We start from the raw sequence: 22,461 nt of genomic DNA, 5'->3' as shown, positions 1-22,461 counted from the left end.
ATAGAGTGAGAGGTTGTGTGTGAGAAATTCCAGGAGGAGGAATTTCTCACACAGCCTGCTCTCAGCCTCCAGGGGGCAGCAGCTCCCTGTAGAAGAGAGCAGGGACTTGTAGCCTCCAGTCGACAGCAGAGGGAACTACACTGACGGGGCTGTTCTTTCCACTTGCTGGTGGGTAGAGTTCACACTTTCACACACCGGTCTGATGAAGTGGTTTTTTTATAAACAGATAATTCAAGATGGAGGTTGGTGTTGGGTTTTGAAGAGCCTCCAGAGGAAAGTTTTGCTTTTTTAAAAACTCCTTGCACTGTAATAATTCTGCAATTGCAAGTTTTAATGTGCCGAGGCCACATGATCCGCATGTCATGAACCGTATTCCCGTGTGCATCTCTCCCCGTCAACACCTGCGCACTAGTTAAGCTATTATCACTTCTCACACCTTTTCCTATTTACAGTATACCCTCTCACTCCTCTCAGTCCCCGCTCACAGTTGAGATCGACTTTTGACTTTCTCTTTTGCACATACCTTTCTGACCTGACTTCTGGATATCTGGCCCCGTTCAATCTTTGGCTTTGACTTCTTCTCTGTCTAGCGTCTTTTGGAATTGGATACCTTTCTGACCTGACTTCTGGATACCCGACCCTGTTCAATTTCTGGCTTCGACTTCGTCTCTGTCTAATATCTTTTGGATTTGGATACTCTCGACCTGACACTCTGGAAACCTGACCCAGTCTTCCTACCCCGACCTCGTATTCTTCCTTTTGCTCCTGGGATTTGGACGCCAAACTCATTCATACTACTCTCTCAGCACCGCATAGGGTCTGAGCAGTTATTCTCACACGTCCCTAGTGACAACATTGACACCGCAGGTATTTATAGTAGGTTGAAAACTATCACAAACAGATATTTTTTATAGCCAATCACAATACTGCTGGGCTTTTGCACAGTGCTGCTGTCTGAATGCTAGTGGACATTGCAGGTGTTTTACTTCTAATTTATACTACCGCTATTGTGTTCTGTATTAATTACATCCATATTCCTGCAAACCAGTTTTATTTTGTTTTATTTTATACTATTGTAACGCCCTCGCCTGGTGGTGAGGAGGAAGCGCCCCTAGGCGCTCATAGTACCGCTGGGCATGCTGGGAGTGGTAGCCGGGGAGAGTCGGAGGGTCAGCACGATGACCAGCGGCTGACCCTACCTGTGTAAATAATGTCCTAGTAATGCTAGTACCCTGTGTAGTCCTGTAAAAGTATAGTGTGTTGTTAGGTAATTACCACCCTAAATATGTGTATGTGTTCCGTCAGTCTCCTCATGTGTGTGTAGATTCTGTGTTTGTTTTTGGTGTGGTTGTTAAATAAAGTCAGTGCTTGGTTAATCGCGTCTCCACTGTTCTTTAGTTCTGAAAAGAACCTGCAAACGCTGCATTGGTGTCGGAAGCGGGCAGGATGAACAACTCGTGGCAGACACTACCCGATTCTGTTAAGCGCCGGCTGACGCCGAAAGACGCAGAACCCAGCGGCGGCGCACATAGGGAGCCTGAGTAACTCCTGGGTGCGACAGGTGGCCACAGCCCTTACCAGGGTTACCCAGTAGTGGTCCCGCCAGTAGAATTGGGGCGGCTACCCCAGAGAGAGGATGCCTTCCCTGCCGGAGCCGATCAGCGATTCCCACACCCATCGGTGCGGGTGCGACCAGGTCGCTACGATGGTGAAGCGCCTTGGGAGACCTATGAGGAGCAGTTCCAGCTCGCGGCCCAGACGAATGGCTGGAGCCGGGCGGAGATGGCCGGCCACCTGGCGGCGGCGCTGGAAGGAGCGGCCTGCCAGGTGCTCTTGGACGTCCCGGAGGAGGACAGAGGCGACTACACGGCGCTGGCAGCAGCCCTCCAGCTGCGCTTCGGTGTAGAGGAGGCGCCGGACTTGATGCGGGAGAGGCTGGCCCTGCGGCGGCGCCGACCAGGAGAGCGACTGGGCCCAGTCGCCACGGATGTCATGTTCCTCGCCCGCCGAGGATACCCAACTTTCCCCCGGGGGGCGCAGCGGGAGATGGGTCTCCAGGCCTTTCTCAAGGCCCTCTCACCCGAGGAGCTGCGGCGCCACGTGCAGCTGGCCGTGCCAACATCGCTGGAGCAGGCCTTGGCCCTTGCTACAGGGGCTGAGGCAGTGTTTGGGGTGACTGGAAGCGCCAGCAGACGCAGTGCGCCCTGCCGGCTGACCGAGGCGGCGACGGAGGAATCCAGCGAGGGGGAAGAGGAGCCAGCCCATGCAGCGACCGCCGCGGAACAGCCCCGCACGCTGATTTGCAACCGCGGCGGGAAGAGAGGACACCGAGCCCGGTTCTGCTGGGCACCCGAACCTTGCACTCCCCGATCGGCGTCGGGGAACGGGGCGGCTCAGCGCGGGGAAGGCCGCCCTTGAACACCTCAACCCCCGCTCCGGAGAGCGCTGTAAAAACCGGCGCCCCTCACGCCACCGTGGGGCGAGTCGGCTGTAGCCGGGGCCTGTACCTCCACTGCCGAATCGAGGACCAACCCTGCCTGGCCCTACTTGACACCGGTTCATCGGTAACCCTACTCCGGCCGGGCGTCCTCCCCGACACCGAGGGCACCAACCCCCCAGGATGGGAGGCCTCCAGCCTGCGGCTGAGGACCGTGACGGGACAGCTCGCTGCAGTCCGGGGGAAACGGGTGCTTGCCTTCCGTCTGGGTGCAGCAACGGTGTGCCACCCCTGCTACCTTGCACCCATCCAGGAGGACTGCATTCTGGGGCTGGACCTACTGCAGCGAGTGGGGGCCAGTTTGGACTTGGACCGGCAGGAGTTGGTGTGGCAGGGGGAGCGACTGCACCTGGTGGAGGGCAGGTCCGGCGAAGGCCAAGGGACGCGGGCTTGCCGGAGCTGGGGGAACAAGAGGCGGCGGCGGCGTCAGTCGCCGGGGCAGATCAGGCCTGCGAGCCGGGGAGCGAGCGTGCCGGATCCTGCCCCTGAGTCGGCCGGGGGGCCGAACGTTGCGTGGAAGCGAGGCGTGCCGTTGAGGACCTCCTCCACCGGAGCTGCGAGGGCCTCAATCAGGACCAGCGGCAGCTGCTCCAGGAGCTACTCGCCCAGAACGATGACCTCTTTGCGGCGAGAGATGAGGACTGCACCGGCACTGCACTGGTCCAACACGAGATCAACACCGGCGACGCTCGGCCCATCCGCATCCCACCGGGACGCATGGTTCACGCCAAGCGGACCGCCGCCGAGGAAAAGATCCGGGAGATGGCCGCAGCGGGGGTGATTGAGCCCTCCGCGAGCCCGTGGTCGGCGCCAGCCGTACTGGTAAAAAAAAAAGACGGCTCGTGGAGGTTCTGCGTCAACTACCGCAAGCTGAACGAGGTCACCCGGAAAGATTCCTACCCCCTGCCGAGGATAGATGACGCCCTGGACTACATCACCGGGTCAACCTGGTTCAGCTCCCTGGACCTCCGCTGCGGCTACTGGCAGGTACCGCTTGCTCCCGATGCTCGCCCGAAGACGGCCTTTTCCATCGGCTAGGGCCTCTGGCAGTTTACTGTCATGCCTTTTGGCCTGTGCAATGCCCCGGCGACGTTCGAGAGGCTGATGGAGAGGGTGCTGGCATCGGTCCCGCTGAACCAGTGTGTGTTGTATCTGGACGATCTGCTGGTTCATGCACGGAGTTTCGACCAGGCCTTGACGAACCTCCAGGCGGTGCTGGCCTGCATCCGCCGTGCTGGCCTGAGGCTCAACCCCCGCAAGTGCGAGCTCCTGCAGCGGGAGGTGACCTTCCTGGGACATGTTGTTGGACCGCGAGGGGTGGCTACGGACCCAGGTAAGGTCGCCGCAGTGAGGGTCTGGCCGACTCCACGCACCGTCGCGGAGCACCGCAGCTTTCTGGGGTTGGCCTCGTACTATCGGAGGTTCGTCCGGGACTTTGCCAGCATCGCTGCCCCGCTGCACCGCCTCACCGACAAGGGCCGCCGTTTTGACTGGGACTCGGGCTGTGAGACTGCCTTCGGCCGGTTGCGTGAAGCTCTGGTGGGGGCCCCCGTGCTGGCCTACCCCGACCCGCGGCTGCCGTATGTTCTCGACACCGTCGCGAGTGACTCGGGGGTGGGTGCGGTGTTGGCGCAGGAGGGGCCGGATGGGGAGCGCGTAGTGGCCTACTATAGTCGGGCTTTGACTAGGCCTGAGCGGAACTACTGCGTGACCCGTCGCGAGCTGCTGGCGGTGATGGCGGCGGTGCACCACTTCAGGCCGTACCTGTTCGGGACCCGGTTCCGGTTGAGGACCGACCATGCGTCCCTCACCTGGCTGCTCCACTTTAAGGAGCCAGAGGGGCAGATGGCGCGATGGATAGAGATCCCGCAGGAGTACGAGTTCACTGTCGTGCACCGTGCGGGGTCTCGCCATCTCAATGCCGACGCTTTCTCGCAGCGCCCCTGCAAGGCCGCAGACTGCCATCACTGCGCCCGGCGGGAGCAGTGTGAGGAGGCTGGCTGGACCGCGGCCACGGCCCGGGAGGGGCCGCTGGGGGTGGGCCTGCCAGACCTGGCGCAGCATCAGGCAGCTGATCCTGACGTAGGGCCGGTGCTCCGCTGGAGGGCAGCAGGAGTGTGGCCTACGCGAGAGGAGCTCGCCCCGCACCCGAAGTCCGTCAAGGCCCTCTGCGCCCTGTGGGAGGCCTTGGATGCCCTGTGGGTACCCTCCAGTGGCGAGGTACGGTGGCAGCTGGTGGTGCCTCGGTCGCTACGCGGGGCGGTGCTCCGAGCGGTGCACGGCCAGCCGGGTGTGGGGCACTTCGGCGGTAAAAAAACCCTGCAGCGTCTCCGAGGCCATTTTTATTGGGGTCTTTGCCACCGGGACGTGGAGCGGTACTGCCGAACATGTGCGGTGTGCGTGGCGCAGAAGGGTCCCCCCGAGCGCTCTCGGGCCCCCCTCCAACAACACCAGGTGGGGGCTCCTATGGAGCGGGTGGGAGTGGACGTTTTGGGCCCGTTTCCGCGCACCGAGGCCGGGAACCGCTACGTCTTGGTGGCCATGGATTACTTTACGAAGTGGCCGGAGGCCTACGCCCTCCCGGACCAGAGTGCCCCCACGGTGGCCGATGCACTGCTGGAGGGGATGTTTGCCAGGCTGGGGGTGTCGGAGGAGTTACACAGTGACCAGGGGCGTAACTTCGAGTCCCAGGTCTTTGCCAGAGTGTGCCAGCGCCTGGGGATTACTAAGACGCGGACCACCCCGCTGCATCCCCAGAGCGACGGGTTGGTAGAGCGGTTTAATCGGACGCTCACCACCCTGGTGTCCCGGCACCTCCCCCTTGCGCTCTGGGCGTATCGGACCGCGGTCCAGGAATCCACCGGGTGCACCCCGGCCTCGCTCATACTGGGCTGGAAAATGCGAACACCGGTGGACCTGGTCTTCGGCCCGCCGCCCGGAGACGGGTCGGCACCGCCGGCTGGACCGGACTACGATAGGGACCTGCGGCAGCGGATGCAGCGGGTGCACAGCTTTGCACGGACCCACCTGACACAGGCGGGGGTCCGGCAGAAGCGGTACTACGACCTGCGCAGCCCGGGGACTCGGTTTGGGTGTACAACCCGCGCCGCCGCAAAGGCCTCAGCCCTAAGCTGGCGCCGTCGTGGGAGGGGCCCGCTGAGGTACTCGGGGTGGTGGGCGAGGTCTGCTACCGTGTCCGGTTGCGAACACGGGGGAGAGTGGTGGTCCTGTACCGAGGCCGCCTGGCCCCCTACCGGGCCCGGAAGGAGGAGCCGTGTGGGGAGGCTCCAGGGGAGCAGCCGGGGCCGGAGCCGGCCGATAGTGGGGCGTCCGTGGATCGCCAGCCGTCACCGCGGCGCAGCGGCCGCTCACTCAGGGTTCCGCAGCAGTTGGTCGAATACGAGTACAGCCTGAGGGGGGTGTTCGACATCGGCGAGACGCCAGACGCTTCAGGTGGGGGCAGTGTAACGCCCTCGCCTGGTGGTGAGGAGGAAGCGCCCCTAGGCGCTCGTAGTACCGCTGGGCATGCTGGGAGTGGTAGCCGGGGAGAGTCTGAGGGTCAGCACGATGACCAGCGGCTGACCCTACCTGTGTAAATAATGTCCTAGTGATTCTAGTGCCCTGTGTAGTCCTGTAAAAGTGTAGTGTGTTGTTAGGTAATTACCACCCTAACTATGTGTACGTGTTCCATCAGTCTCCTCATGTGTGTGTAGATCTTGTGTTTGGTTTTGTGTGGTTGTAAACGAATAAAGTTAATGCTTGTTTGTTAATCGCGTCTCCACTCGTCCTTGTTCTGTAAAGAACCTGCAAACGCTACAGTACCATTAATCGACGAAGAAAATGCGAAAAAGACTAAAACATTCCAAATGAATTGAACTGAAAAACAACGATATCTGCTCGGGTCCTCGGTTCGAGAGCGAATCGAGTGCGGTGGTTTTTAAACTTTTCGGAAAGTGAGTGCAAATACTCAATTAGCGAGAAGCGCAGACAGCAGTAGCCGCCCGTTCCCTCTGTGACTTTACTCTGTTTCTGTGTTCAACACTATGAGCAACATGACTCACTTTCCAGGGGGAACCGCCTCGGAGACAGTCGTTCGCATTGAAGGCGCCTCAATCAGCACAGCGCTCCGCTACACTCCAGGGGCGCTGTGCCCTCGGCTGAGTCAATCGCACAGGCTCATGCGCGCTCTTGGTCATAGAGGGGCTGTGATTTTCTCGAGGGGGCAGAGCGCGTTTTGAGGTCTCTGATCCGAGTTATAGCAGCTGGGATTAATTTCTAGGAACGTGTGAAACCGGTCCTCGTCATCATTGGTGTCCTGCTTGCGGCTGCTCCTTCCTTGCCAGTTTGAAACAGACTCGTCCATCCAGCTGCCCGACACCACACGCAGGTTTCTGTCCTGGGAGAGACAAGCCAGTGGGACTTTCCGAACCGGCCGAACTCACAGCCTGACTGATGAACCATCGATGGCCTTTACTTAAACATCCCATTGAATATCCCTCATTTAGTGGTTTCTGTGATTTTTATTATTAAAGTAACTGAAATTGCTCTTTTTTATCGAAGTCAATAATTGTCAATACCAAAAATACCCAGCACAGATCCCTGTGAACTTCTGTCTCCTGGTTTCTCTTCAGTCTTAATCGCTGTTTAAAATTGCTAACGGGCATCATCCCTGTACAAGCTCTGAGTTTCAGAACTTTAATTACAAGCCCGCTGATGCCCAATTCTCTGTCAGTTATGTTTCTATTCAAATGGATTGAATTCCACCTATTTTAGTAGATTGATTTTCTTTAGCGACCATTAACACCATTTCTCCTCAAAAGGCCAACAGCTCCGTGAGCTCTTAAAGCAGGGGCCTCACACTCAGTTCCTGAAGGGCACAGTGTCTTCTGGATTTTATTCCAACCTGAATAGTTGACTGAGACATATTTCTGTTATTTTATTAGGCATCAACAGGAGTTTTCTCACAGTCACATCATAAAAGGGACAGTCACCAAGTGAATGCCTCAATATCTGCAAATATATTACAGGTGGTGCAATTTATAGTGCAATTGAGGTGTCGCTGGGCACTGGTTTTAGAGGTTGTGCTACAAGAAACGAGGGTGGAGAAAGGTGAATGGGAATTCCATGAACTGCTCAAAGAACGACTCCACCAAACATTGCAGTAAAATGCTAAAGGACATATTTCCAACTGCACAATGAAACTGTTCTTATTTAAGCTCAGGCTTGTGTTGTGTGAGAGCCTTCAGTGACCCTGGGGTGTTGTGTGCCCAGGTCAGAGTTACAGAATGGGATTGCTCTTTGGTGGGTGTGTCAAATTGCAATGAATGGTGGACTGGTTTAACACATGTGAAATGTAATTGAAAGTCCGGTGCGCCTTCTCTTTTGTTGAGTCTGTCAGACAACGCTTTACCAATGTTAAACAACTGTGGTTGATATGATAACATTGAAACCCACTGTGTTTTGGCTCCAGAACACGATATACATCAGGACACATCATTCCTCATGCATTTTAACACAGCTGATTGAAGTTATTGGGGATACACTTGAAATCCGACATATTTTACAGCTTTTTGGTTTTTAAAATCTGATCGTTTAACCATGGCCCCTAGTTGTACACCTTAGTTCAGAAGTATTCGTATAGAACAGACTAAAGGACAGTGCTAATGAGGGAGTAAGCGGGACTCTTTTGAATCCAGGGGCATGCCGAGACAGCGAGAGCAAGAGAGGAATGAAATGCGTCACCCGCGCCAGTGGGAGCACATTCTAAAAGCTTTTGTTTTCTCGGAAAACACAAAGATATACAGTAATTATGGAGAGAAAGAGGAATTACACCCAGGAGAGTAGGAAACGCACAATACCTACAGTAAAAAAGTCCTAAACACTTGTATTCAATTACATCAATATTTATTTGAGATTTCAACTTTCCATGTGCTAGAAACAGAGTAAATGAACACAACAAACCTTCTTCATCACCACCTGGAACAGAATCATAGTACAGTAAGTCATCCCAAATCCTTCTGGAAAAAAAATCAGAAGAATAAGTCTTTTCAACTAAAAATTCCTCTATAAAGAAAAAAAAATTGAAAAGCAGTGAGCATCCCGTTAATAAAAAATACTAAAGATTGTAGCATTAATCTACGAAGAAAAAACTGTAGCGCCCTCGCCCGGTGGTGAGGAGGAAGCGCACCTTGGCACTCATGGTACCGTGAAGCAGGCTGGGAGTTTTAGCGGAGGGGGAGAGTCTGAGGGTCAGCACGATGACCAGCAGCTGACCCTGCATATGTAAATATGTTATATTAGTTTTAGTGTCCTGTGTACCTGTATAGTCAGTTTTGGACAGGATGGAAAACCCGTGGCAGACACTAGCTGATTCTGTCAAGTGCCGTCTGATCCTAAAAGAGACCGACCCCGAGACTGCCAGCACACACATGGAGCCTGAGCAATTCCTGGGTGCAACAGGTGGCTACAGCCCTTACCAGAGCTTCCCAATAGTGGTCCCGCTGGTAGAACTGGGGCGACTGCTTACTACTCCTATCCAGCAGATGCCTCAGAGAGGAGATGCTCTCCCCGCCGGAGCCGGTCAGCAATTCCCACACCCTCCAGCGAGGGTACGACCCGGTCGCTACGATGGGGAAGAGCCTTGGGAAACATACGAAGAGCAGTTCAAGCTTGCGGCCCAAACGAATGGGTGGATCCGGATAGAGATGGCCGGCTACCTGGTGAAGGCGCTGGAGGGAGTGGCCTGCCAGGTCCTCCTGGATGTCCCGGAGGAGTACTGAAGTGAATACGCTGCGCTGGCAGCAGCTCTCCGGCTGTGCTTCGGCATGGAGGAGGCGCTGGACCTGATGCGGGAAAAGCTGGCCCTGCGGCAGAGCCGACCAGGAGAGTGACTGGGCCCTGTCGCCTCTGATGTCATGTTCCTCGCCCACCAAGGATACCCAGCTTTCCCCCGGGAGGCACAGCAGCTGTGGCACCATGTACAGCTGGCCACACCAGCCTCACTGGAGCAGGCCTTGGCCCTTGCTACACTGGCTGAGGCCGTGTTTGGGGTGGCTGGAAGTGCCAGCAGACGCAGTGTGCCCTGCCTGCTGACCGAGGCGGCGACGGAGGAGTCCAGCAATGGGGAAAAGGAGCCGGCCTGCGCAGCGAGCCCTGTGGAACAGCCCTACAAGCTGTTTTGCCAACGCTGCAAGAAGAGGGGACACCGAGCCCGAGACTGCCGAGCCCCAGAGCCTCGCACTCCTAGATCTGTGTCAGGAAATGAGAACGGGGCTGCTCAGCGCAGGGACGGCCTGCCCTTGAACACCTCAACCCCCTCTCCTGAGAGCACTGTGCAGACTGGTGCCCTGCAAGCCACCGTGGGGCGAGTTGACTGGCCAGGTCCTGTACCTCCACTGTCAAATCAAGGGCCAAACCTTTCTGGCCCTGCTCGACACCGGTTCATCAGTTATCCTACTCTGGCCTGGCGTCCTCCCCGACACTGAGGGCACCAACCCCCCAGGATGGGAGGCCTCGGCCTGTGGCCGAGGACCGTGACGGGACAGCTTGCTGCAGTCCGGGGGAAAGAGATGCTTGCCTTCCGTCTGGGTACAGCGACAGTGCGCCACCCCTGCTACCTTGCACCCATTCAGGAGGACTGCATCCTGGGGCTGGACCTGCTGCAGAAGGGCAGGGGCCAGTTTATATTTGGGCCGGCAGGAGTTGGTGTGGCAGGGAAAGCGACTTCACCTGATGGAGAGCAGGCCTAGCGAAGGCCGAGGGACGTGGGCTTGCCAGATCTGGGGAAAAAAGAGGCAGTGGCGGCAGTTGCCGGGGCGGACCGGGCCTGCGAGCCGGGGAGTGAGTGTGCCGGATCCTGCCCCTCAGTCACCCAGGGGGCCAGACAAGGCAGCGGTGGTGGGGGCTGAGCATTGTGTGAAAGCAAGGCATTGAGGCTGGCATTGTACCAGCGAAGCTGCGAGGGCCTCGATTGGGACCAGCGGCAGCGGCTCCAGGCGCTACTCGCCTAAAACGAGGATCTCTTTGCGGCAAGGGATAAGGAATGCATCCGCTCTGCCCTGGTCCAACACGACATCGATACCGGTGACACTCGGCCCATCCACATCCCACCGGGAAGCATGGCTTCAGCCAAGCGGACTGTCGCCGAGGAAAAGATCTGGGAGATGGCCACAGCGGGGGTGATTGAGGCCTCCGCAAGCCCGTGGTTGGCACCAGCTGTACTGGTCCGAAAAATGGACGGCTCATGGAGGTTCTGCGTAAACTACCGCAAGCTGAATGAGGTCACCTGGAAAGACTCCTACCCCCTGCCGAGGATAGATGACGCCTTGGACTACATCACCGGGTCGACCTGGTTCAGCTCCCTTGACCTCTGCTGCAGCTCCTGGCAGGTACCGCTCGCTCTTGATGCTCACCCGATGACGGCCTTTTTTCATCGGCCAGGGCCTCTGGCAGTTTACTGTCATGCCTTTTGGCCTGTGCAATGCCCCGGCAACTTTCGAAAGGCTGCTGGAGAAGGTGCTGGCATTGGTCCTGCGGAACCAGCGTGTGCTGTACCTGGACGAACTGCTGGTTCATGTCCGGGGTTTTGACCAGGCCTTGACGAACCTCCAGGCCATGCTGGCCTGAGACTCAACCCCCTGCGGCGGGAGGTGACCTTCCTGGGACGTGTTGTTGGACTATGAGGGTTGGCTACAGACCCAGGTAAGGTCGCCGCAGTGAGGGGTTGGCCGACTCCCCCTACCGTCGAGGAGCTGCGCAGCTTTCTGGGGTTGGCCTCGTATTACCTGAGGTTTGTCCGGGACTTTGCCAGCATCGGTGTCCCGCTGCACCGCCTCACCGACAACGGCCGCCGTTTCAACTGGGACTCGGGCTGCGAGACGGCTTTCGGCCAGTTGCGTGAAGCTCTGGTGAGGGCCCCCATGCTGGCCTATCCCGATCCGTGGTTACCGTATATCCTGGATACCGATGTGAGTGACTCGGGGGTGGGCGCGGTGTTGGCGGAGGAGGGGCCAGATGGCGAGCGGGTGGTTGCCTACTACAGTCTACAGTTTCCTACTTCAGGCTTTGAATAAGGGGTAACGGAACTACTGCGTGACCGGTCGCGAGCTGCTGGCGGTGATGGCGGCAGTCTGCCAATTCAGGCTGTACCTGTTCGGGACCCGGTTCCAGTTGAGGACCCACCATGCGTCCCTCACCTGGCTGCTCTTTTAGGAGCCGGAGGGGCAGATGGTGCGATGGACAGAGGTCCTGCAGGAGAATGACTACTGTCGTGCACCGTGCGGGATCTTGCCATCTCAATGCTGACGCTCTCTTGCAGCACCCCTGTGAGGCCGGGGACTGCCACTACTGTGCCCAGCGGGAGCAGCGTGAGGGGGCCGTCCGCACCATGGCGGAGGTGAGCGCTGTGGCCACGGCCCTGGAGGGGCCTCTGGGGGTGGGCCTGTCAGACCTGGCGCAGCAACAGGCAGCTGATTCTGATGTGGGGCTGGTGCTCTGCTGGAAGGCAGCAGGAGCACTGCCTGTGCAGGAGGAGTTCGCCCCAGACCCAGTCCATTAAGGCCCTCTGCTCCCTGTGGGAGGCCTTGGAGGTAAGGGATGGGGTGCTGCGCAGGGTACCCTACAGTGGCGAGATATGGTGGCAGTGGTGCACGACCAGCCGGGCGTGGGGCATTTCGACTGTAAGAAACCCCTTCAGAGTCTCCGAAGCCACTATTGGGGTCTCTGCCACCGGGACGTGGAGCAGTATTGCCGAACGTGTGTGGTGTGCATGGTGCAGAAGGGTCCCCCCGAGCGCTCTCGGGCCCCCCTCCAACAACACCAGGTGGGGGCTCCTATGGAGCAGGTGGGGATGGATGTTTTAGGCCTGTTTCTATGCAGCGAGGCTGGGAACCACTACATCCTGGTAGCAATGGACTATTTTACAAAGTGGCCGGAGGCCTATGCCCTTCCGGACCAGAGTGTCCCCACGGTGGCCGATGCGCTACTGGAGGGGATGTTTGCCAGGCTAGGGGTGCCAGAGGAGATACACAGTGACCAGGGGGGTAAATTCGAGTCCTAGGTCTTCGCCAGAGTGTGCCAGCGCCTGAGGATCTCTAAGACGCGGAGCACCCCACTGCACCCCCAGAGCGACGGGTTAGTGGAGCGATTTAATCGGATGCTTGCAACCCAGCTGGCCACCCTGGTGTCATGGCACCAACGGGACTGTGACCGCCACCTCCCCCTTACGCTCTGGGCATATCCTGGGCAGTCCAGGGATCTACCGGGTGCACCCCGGCAGCGCTCATGCTGGGCCGGGAAATGCAAACCCGGGTGGACCTGGTCTTCGGCCCGCTGCCTGGAGATGAGTTGGTACTGCCGGCTGGACCGGACTACAAGTGGTAACTGCGGCAGCGGATGCGGTGGGTCCACAACTTTGCCCTCACTAATATTTATAATCCGGCAGAAGCAGCACTACGACCTGCGCTGCAGTGGGTCTGCCTTCCAGCCCGGGGTCTGGGTTTGGGTGTACAGCCCGTGCCATCATGGGATGGGCCCGCTGAGGTCCTCGGGGTGGTGGGTGGGGTCTGCTACCAGGTCCAGTTGGGAACATGGGGGAGAGTGGTGGTCCTGCACCGAGACCGCCTGGCACCCAACCGGGTCCGGGAAGATAAGCCCGGCAGGGAGGCTTTGGAGGAGCAGCCACCTTATGTGTGTGTATATCCTGTGTTTGGGTTTTGTGTGGTTTCGATAGGAGAATAAAAGCAGTTGCTTGGTTCGCTATCTCATCTCCACTTGTCATTTTTCCTGTGAGAACATGAAAACGCTACAGTATTAATGCCCCCGATGGCAGTGAGTTGTTGAAATTGTTTACTATTGGAAATAAAGGAAACATGATCCCTAACTGTAATGCAGTCAATTTTAGTATCTGAAATGTAAGATAAAATTAAGTTACTAATGAGAAAGAAATCGATGCGAGAAAATGACTAATGAAGGGGAAAGAATTAAGAATATATGCTTTGTCCTTACATTTCATGTAAGTTTTTAAGCAGTGCTTTCAAACAGTTATAACATCAGTAATTTTAATTATTTCTTTTTTATATATAATCTTCCCATGTAATTTATAATATTAGTTTGCACTGTTTATCAAATAAACCTAACACTGAGCAGCACTTGACGTTTTTCATTTAGCTCATGGCACCAAAAACATGAACTAAGAAACTACATTTTACACTATCTCATACATTGACATCGTCATTCAATCAAAGTGATGCACCACTGCAATAACGTGTATTAGAGATAGAGGGGTTTCAGAACTCTTATTGCAGAAGGACATCCAAACCCAAGTCATCCTGAAACTTGGTTCACACCTTCCCCCTTCTATCAATGACAAACTTGTTTCCTTCTAATTCTCTATATTCATTTGCAGATTTTGGCTTTTCACACCTCTCACAGAAGGTTCAAATTATGAACTTATGTCTCCAAGACTTATCAGAAAAGGTCTCCTCTTTGTCACTAGCTTAGTTAGAGGATTAAAAGTGATGATGTTGTTATGTTGTCAGGCTGTGTAAGTCCAAGCGGCACTGTTATGTTAATGTGGGGGCAATGTGTTATGGTACAAAGTGATGGCTCACTTCCTGCCCTTGGCAGCTCTGTAAAATGCACAATAAATGGCAGACATCTACCAAACAAATGTGTATAGTCTGTGCTTGCTTTGTAATATAACAATTAAGGTCAATGATTTTCACAGCTAACAGACAAACCCCCTACGCATATCAGATGTAAATTACCTTCCATCACAATGCTCATTAACACACAGTAAGAGTAAGAAGAGATCTGAGCTGCAGACAGGAGTGGGAGTGGATTATTACTTTTAAAAAGAGATTCAGCCAAAGGCTTTACTTCTAACCTTTAAGCTGTAAAATATTAAAGGTATATATATTCATGATCAGGACGGTAAAGTAACTGGTCTAGTTTTTATCAGTTTGTATTTCAGCATCAGATAATGATTCTGTTTCCCTTTGTCTCATTGTGGGGGCTTAAATATCTTTGTGAACCTGCAACCTTAAACTAGATGATTATTAGAGTATTTTCAATATCAATTTCAGGAGAACAGCACCAAATGCCACAATTTCATACTCACATTAATTTCTAATGATAATTGGTAAATGTGTGTCTTTTTATCACAAAATGTTGTTACTGAACCTCAATGTACAGTATTTGTATGGAACTGAAAACTGCCACAGGCTGTGTCCTGTGTCTTTGTCTTCACCCTCAGCACCTGCAGGAGGTCCCAGGTGCAGCCATGCAGTCGCTGTGCAGTCCTGCTAGGGGAGGTTTTTGTATGGCTGTGTAACACTGTGTGACCACATAGTTGGGGAGGTGAAACTCTGACAGTAATAATCTCCCACATCTTCAACCTGGATTTCTGTGATGGTCAGAGTAAGATCAGTCCCAGATCCACTGCCACTGAAATGCTCTGGGATCCCAGTCTGACGGGTAGTTGCATAATAGATCAGGAGTTTTGGAGCTTCTCCAGCTTTCTGTTGATACCAAGCTAAGTGATTGTTGTTATACACTGCATGACTGGTCTTAGAGGTCACAGTGATTGTCTGTCCTGGAGCAGTTGATTTCGCTGCTGAGGTCTGAGTCAGAGTAACCTGTCCACTGGATTCTAAAAATAAAAAAACAGAGAGCAAATAGGCTTGGTGCAGTTTAGCATGAACACTCCCAGGACAGCAGGACTAGACAGAGAGCAGCTTTATAAGGAGCAGAGGATGAGACACAATCAGCTGAGCCCTTATTACACCCAACACAGCTGGAATGGAGTGGAGTGTGGAGAGTCTAGTTAAATCAGCCCTTGGCTCTGTGTGCTCAGACACAGCAGGCTTATTAATTGAACTGAAGCCATATTTTACAGGCTGAAGCATGCAAGTATGGTTATTATTTTTAATACTCCACAATAAGCCATACATTGATCTTCACAGTATTTAAATATTAAAACATTCACCAAACTCCCATTAAAATTTACACAGATACAAATGTATGCATTAGCGTGTGTTAGTACGTTAAACTGTTAGTTCCGTGTGTTAGGAAGGCTGATGTCTGTAGCTGTGCGTATTTGTGAATGCTGGTTTCTTAAGCTACTGCTTTGAAGGCAAAATTGGCCAAACAGCTGGTATACATCTGTACTCTCTGCATTACTGTTAATCAACTATGCACTCCTGTATGAGAACAGTCAGGTCTCCTTCCGCTAAGTGATCCCTGTGGCACAGAGGCAATGTAGATATTAGGTTTACTTATCCAGATATGGATTTATATCTCCCACATGGACAACAAAGGATCAGCCAACAGACTCTGTTGAAGCGACATCCAATCTGTCCTTCCTTGGCTCCCGGCCAGCCAGTCCTGGTGCAGCCAGAGTTGTGGGAAGAGAGAGTATCTAGCTGTCAGCTGCATTGGACCAGGGTTTACTCTCCAGGGACCGTGCTAGTTAGCATTGAGCGTAACTATTGAAACAGTCTGGGCACAGCAGTAACCGCGGGTGTGAGCGAGTCTGTCTTTAGGGGGCAGAAACTCTGCATTCGGCGTAGCGCTACTTCTGAATAAACTATTCAGATGTTGACAAAGAGTCCCAGCCGTATGCTCCGGTGATCAGACGGGTCCACGTTGGCTTTGCTAGCAGTTCACAAGGCCTTGCTGCTGGCTGGACCTCGGGCAGAATTCTGTCTTTACATATGGGCTTCCTCTAGCTCAGTGATTAGAACAAAGGTCAAGTCCCAATGCAGACAACACTGGCTGTCACGTGATTGTCTCTGAGGGTGCATGAGAGCGGAAGGAAGAGCGAAGTTCTGAGCCTGTCCGTGGCCTTTTAACCAGAGCCAATACGGCTGATGATTGGTCAAGAGGTTGGGGAGTATTTGGGGTTTCCACGCCCTTCAGGTTCCTGATTGGTTGGTCACCTTAGGAATGAGTAATCATGACCTCTAACATCTAGGATCATAAACCAGTTGGGATTAGTCTCACTTGGACAACAAGGCACGCCAGGAATGGTCGTCCATCATGACTAATTGGCACATCCTGACTAGTGGGTGCATCCCCATCCTAGGAGGTTTTCCTTACTAGAAAGACAAACATTTTAAATCAGAAACTACATGGATGCCTTCTCTGTGTCTTGGACCGCAGAAATGGGAGAGAGATGGGGGCCTTATTTAGGAAAGTACAGCAACACTTATGTCTGTCTTATTAACAGGCTTTGCTGCTACACTGTATATATTGTATATACACAGCTACTTTAAAGCATGCCCATGCTGTCATCACAAGGGCAAGTGAAGGAGAGAACTAGCCAAACTTACAGGGGTGTGCATTCCTTCTACACTAACTACTCCTACGACACCACTATGAAGCATGAGGCTCTCTCACAGGTATGGGATAGATTCCTACATGAGAATGAAAAACTCTTATTTACCCATCTTCTCTTCGAGTGGTATATTGGGGAGGAGTTGTTCTTTGTGTTTGGTGCTGAGGTTGAATCATTTCTGTTAAATTCATGTGTTAAAATTATGTCAAATTCATACTGCTTAAGAACACGAGATTAAATATTACACTTGTTTTTCCATCTAGGGTTAATAAGACATTCTCCATAATAGAGTTGTATTTTTAGCTTCTAAGTCCCTATCTCAGTAATAAAAAAATAATGAAGTCCCTTAATAAAACTGTTGATAAATGTAACAGGCTTTCAGGTTATATGATTAATTGTGGAAAATCAGCTCTTCTTCCTTTAAATAATAATTCTGGAGATGTTATATTACTGTATTTGAATATATCTAATTTAATTTATAAGTGTAATTTTCTCTACATCTTGTAATGACTCAATCAATCAATCAATCAATCAAGGTTTATTTATCAATGCACAAACAGTACAGCGTACGGTGGTGTTGTCAGCAATGAAATGTTTTATCCACGAGCTCTTTAGGAGGCATAGAAGAGTAGAAAGATATAAGTTTATAGGGATTAGGTTAAGATTAGAATACAATAATTATACTCTCACCACCTGCGGCCGGATCATCAGAAAGTCCAGGATTGGATTGCAGAGAGGGGAGCTTAGTCCTAGGCCCCGGAGCTTGGTGATAAGCCTTGGGGGTACGATGGTGTTGAATGCTGAGCTGTACTCAACAAACAACATTCTCACATACTGTATATTTCTTTTCTTATCTAGGTGTAGAGGCAGTGTGTAGAGCAGTTGGTCTGTTCTGTCAGTATGCAAATTGCAGTGGAGTCAGGCAGTAAGGAGGTGATGTGTGCTTTGATTAGCTGCTTGAAGCATTTCATGATGATAGATGTGATTGCAATGGGACAGTAGTCAATTAGGCAGTTGACTCTGGTTTTCTTGGGGATCGGGACGATGGTGGTTTTCTTGAACCAAGAGGAGACTGTGCATTGAGTAAGGGAGCAAGAGGGGACTGTGCTTTAAGTCAGGGGAAGGTCAGGTAAAGAGAAATGTGAGAGATGGATGAAAGCACTGTAACCAATCAGCCAGACTCTTTGAAGACTTAAGTTAAAGTTTGTTATTTCTGAAAAGGAAGATAACTTGCTTTTCTAAATCTAGTACTACCAGGGCAGCAGCTTTCTACGCGTAAGCAAGGAGGATCTACGCAGTGAGGAGCAAAAATCATGGTGTGGGAGAAGGAGACGTTATCTGAGAATGACATTTGGTATTTTATTTGTGCAAAAATCTGAGACTTTTGGACTCTGTGAGATGAAGGCCCTATGTGAGATGATAGATAATCCTGTGTGACATTAATGCTTCATGTTTTTTTAAACCAGTAAGCAGCTCAGCTGCCAGTGTTATTATGAGGCACCATTGAGGAAAGTTAGTTAGCAGGTCAAAGAGAAGGGTCCACACTGCATTATAATGATCCTTACATGTCCTGGGCGTAAGGATACATTGTATGGGCGACAGGGCCTTCTCCTGCTATGCCCCCAAGCTCTGGAACTCTTTGCCCAAGGATATTAGAGAGTCACCTTCTCTAAACTCCTTCAAATCTAGACTCAAAACCTTCTTCTTCAGAAAAGCCTTTACTTAACTGGTTCCACTCTTCACCCCTCTGCTCTTCTTAATACCACCTTCCACGGTCTCCTCTATTGTTATTGTTGTATTGTTGTAATTATAATTGTGTCCTATCTTGTGAAATCTTAATTATTGTTGTAGTCTTCTTATTTATTGTTATTGTCATCCTGTAAAGCGCTTTGAGAAGCCACCTTTAAAGGCGCTATATAATATAAAGTTTATTATTATTATATTATTATTAAATGTGAACCAAATGGAATGGCCTCTCTGTATCCAGCACCACTTAAATGAGAGAGAGAGAGAGACTGACAAGGAAGCAGCAAACTTAATTCCTGTATGCCTTGCCGCTACAACAGTTACACAGTTATACAGAGGTGTGTGTGCAATTTTGAAATTAGGTAAACCAGACTATCATTAGGTTTTTAACATTGTAATTTGTAAAGTTAAGACAAGATTTCTTATGCTTCCAGATAAATTCAGATATGAATGAATTACTGTCACAGGCAGCACAGTGGAGCAGTGGTTAGCATTGATGTCTTGCAGCACTGGAGGGGCTATGGGCTTAATTCTAGACCTAAAGTGCTGTCTGCAAGGAGTTTCTGTGTTCTTCCAGTGTTTGTACAGGTATCCTTTGGGTGCTCCAGTATCCTCCCACAGTCCAGAGACATACGAGTAGGTTAATTGGCTTCTGGGAAAATCAGTCCTGGTGTAAGTGTGTCTGTTTGCACTGCGATAAACTTGAGTCCCATTCAAGATGCATCCGGCCTTGTACCCACTGCTTGCCTGGAAAGACTCTGGCTTCCTCCTAATCCTGTATGTGATAAACCGGCTATAAATTGGGTGAATTAGCGTCACAGAGAAACTGCAATGAAAAAAGGAAAGAGCCTTGGAGTTTATGATTGTTTAAGTTTTGCACATAATGACCAGTGTTTTGTCAGCTTGGTGTAACGAACAGTTCTTTCCGGACCCTATGCGGAAGACACAATCCGAAGAAGTGGGGAAACACTAGGAAAAAGTCATGCAGGAATACAGGGAAGACAACAGGGGGCGTGTCCAAAGTGCGCTGGTGCACGGGGAAGGTGTGGCCGAGGCAAACAATCCAAAAGTAATCCATAGTGGGAATCCAAAAACGCAAGAATAAGTCCAAAGCCAGGTGATCCATCCAGACAAGGAATTAAAACCATGAACCGGGACGAAAACCGGTGGACAGGAAACGGGAACAGAGGTTAAAACCTTAATGGGACCAGGCGCTTCCAGGTCCCGGACTCGCACGGTGCGGAAACCAGATGCAGAGCCAGGATGAACGTCAGTGCCTGGCTTTTAAGGTGGGCTGGGAACAGGGGTCAGGTGCACAGAATTAAGTCTGAAGTGAAAGGGCTGGAGCACCCTTAAGGACGAGGGACTATAATCGTGACACTTGGTGTTTGTCTCCTCCCTCTAATCATGGTCTTCAAGCCTTCCTGGTACAAATAGTGGAGCTGATGTTGCAACTTTGGAGCTTTATGAACTAAATACTGGAATCGTTACCCTGAGTGAATGCAAACCAATGTATCCTGGATTTTTCCATTCAGTAATCATAACAAATCCTTCAATAAAATCTATGCATGTTTATGTTTTTCAGAACTATTACACACTCCCTGACACACAGACTGCAAACTGCTGACTACACCCAAAGACTACACCCAGAACCTCTACATTAATTTCTGAGCACTTAGTCTATTCCACTCCTGCAGGAGCCCAGACACAGTTCCTGGCCCTTGTCCTGTTGTTTACTGCAGTGTGAAGTGGTAGATTCAGCTTCATAATCTTCCAACAGTTTGTGGAGATCAATGACTATTTGCCTGCCATCTTCACAGAGCTGTCTGACCTTAACCATCGTGATGCTATGACTGCTTTCCATTTACTATCTCCTTTAATGCCCCAAGGAACAGGGAACCTTCTGAGATATTTATATAAAACAGGTGGCTTCCTTTCCAATGCCAGACAGTGTCATATTAGGCCAGATTTGTTTTTTATTGGATCTTATTTAGAGGAACACTTAGATGTGTGAGTAAACATCATAATTGTGTTTTCTAGAATTCAGTTATTTATTTATACTTATTTTATTTATACTTTTTTATACAGTTTTAAACTGATGACCTCTGAAAGAATTGCTGCATTCTTTATTGGTGATGTTTTTTCTGTTTTGTACTATTGTTTGGTTGGACCCTACTGTAAAACTTATAGTATTTCGCACAAGGGATAATAAAACTTCAGTGGAATTGAAAGGTGCGGCTCTGTCATTTTTAACCAACCTGGTTAAAAATGCAACACTCCTGCATGTCAGAGGAAGAAAGAAGCTACAGTTCAAACCCTGAACCTTATTTTAGCACTTCAAAACATTTTATACTAATATAAAATCATTAATATTTCGCCAATTCGCTATTCAATACCGATGAGGAAGCTCATTTCATTTCACATCACTGCTGTACAAACAGGTTAGATTCTCAGACTTGTCCTAGTCCAGTTTGTTTTGTGAAGATCTTGCTACACTGGGATGATCCCTTTAACTGTGTGTCAGAGCAAAAACAAGCACCTGTTTTTACAATCCAGGCAGTCTCTCTCTCTCCAGCAGCTTGTTATTTCTGCTCTTTTCAATATTTAAATTATTTACTTACAGTATGTTCTGAACTTGAACACCAGAAGCCGGTGCTGAGTTGGATTATTGAAGCTGTTGCAGCTATTGGACTTTCTGGTTCTGGTGAGTAACTTGGCCTGAAGATTGAACTTACTTTCACAAAGGCCTGGGATATGTTTTGTACTACAGAACAGAAACTGAAACGAGAAAGGTGTGTTTTAATAGCACAAAGATGGTAAATGTTTTTAAACAGTTTAAAAACGTAAAATAATTAGCTGCTGTGTTTTGAGCTGGACTCTATAGAAGTTAAGATTCCTCAGTTATGCATCAAAGAGACCTGTGCTCCCCTTCTCCTTCAGTTGCAGGTTAGTTTTTATAACACACAGTGTTGATTTTATAAAAACAGTTTTCTTTATTCAATATTAAATATTGCTGAATTAAATTGTTTCTTTTTCTAATAATATTTTTTTTATTTAAAGCTTATTTAACCTAATTAAAAATTAAAGTAAAAATTTCTTTCAGATTTAATTATTTAATAAAATATGATTTTCTTATTTTAATTCTATAAAATACACCAAATAGAGTAAATTAAGAAAAACATATATATAACAGTTAAATATTCACAATACTGTATTTCACTGCATTTTAAAAACATAATGAGATTTTACTACGTGGTTCTCCAGCAATCTGAAAAGAAAGCTTGTGTTCCCGTTCAGTCACATTCCTGAGATTTCCTGGAACAAGATGACATGAATCAGAGGATGGTGCAGTATTCAATTTGGTCTAGTTAACACTTAGATTTAAAAAGAATCCTGTAACATACTAAAGAGCTGGTACTGTAAGAAACTGTATGTAGGCTGTAAAGTATATACTGAATATAATGATAATGAATCATAGTATGAATATTAATTAACCCTAGTCCAATTCCAGAGCTACAGGAGAGGGTAATTCATTTACCTCCATTTGCTGGTGTTTATGCATAAAGTCCTTAATAGTTCTGTTGGTGGTGATGCAGGTGTAAGACTGTACCTACTCGTCCTAACATCTTGTACCTGTTGGACAGGTGCAGAGTTTAGAGGACAGAGAGATGGTAAAGACCAGGGCTGTCTCAAAGAGAGCAGTGGGACCCCTTAGTAATTTATACAGAGGACAACATACTTCAAGGGTTTTCTTCTGTTATGTATGACATATAGTGCCTTGCAGAAATAATCCAATTCTTGCAGAGCTTTCATGTTTTGCTGATTTAAAGCTGCCATAGGGTGGCAAACACCATTCAGTTGCAAGGCAGGATATACCCTGGAA

At 50.6% G+C, this 22,461-nt stretch overlaps 1 pseudogene; it reads left to right on the top strand.

The window, feature by feature from the left end:
- The first annotated feature begins 236 nt into the window (after positions 1-236).
- On the top strand, positions 237-2,418 carry LOC148646967 (uncharacterized; annotated as a pseudogene).
- Positions 2,419-22,461: the final 20,043 nt, after the last annotated feature.

Source organism: Lepisosteus platostomus, chromosome 16 (assembly GCF_059453375.1).
Source record: "Lepisosteus platostomus isolate fLepPlt1 chromosome 16, fLepPlt1.hap1, whole genome shotgun sequence".
NCBI classification, from domain to species: Eukaryota; Metazoa; Chordata; class Actinopteri; order Semionotiformes; family Lepisosteidae; genus Lepisosteus; species Lepisosteus platostomus.
The sequence above is the reverse complement of the archived record's forward strand: the minus strand, read 5'-3'. Positions and strand labels throughout refer to the sequence as shown.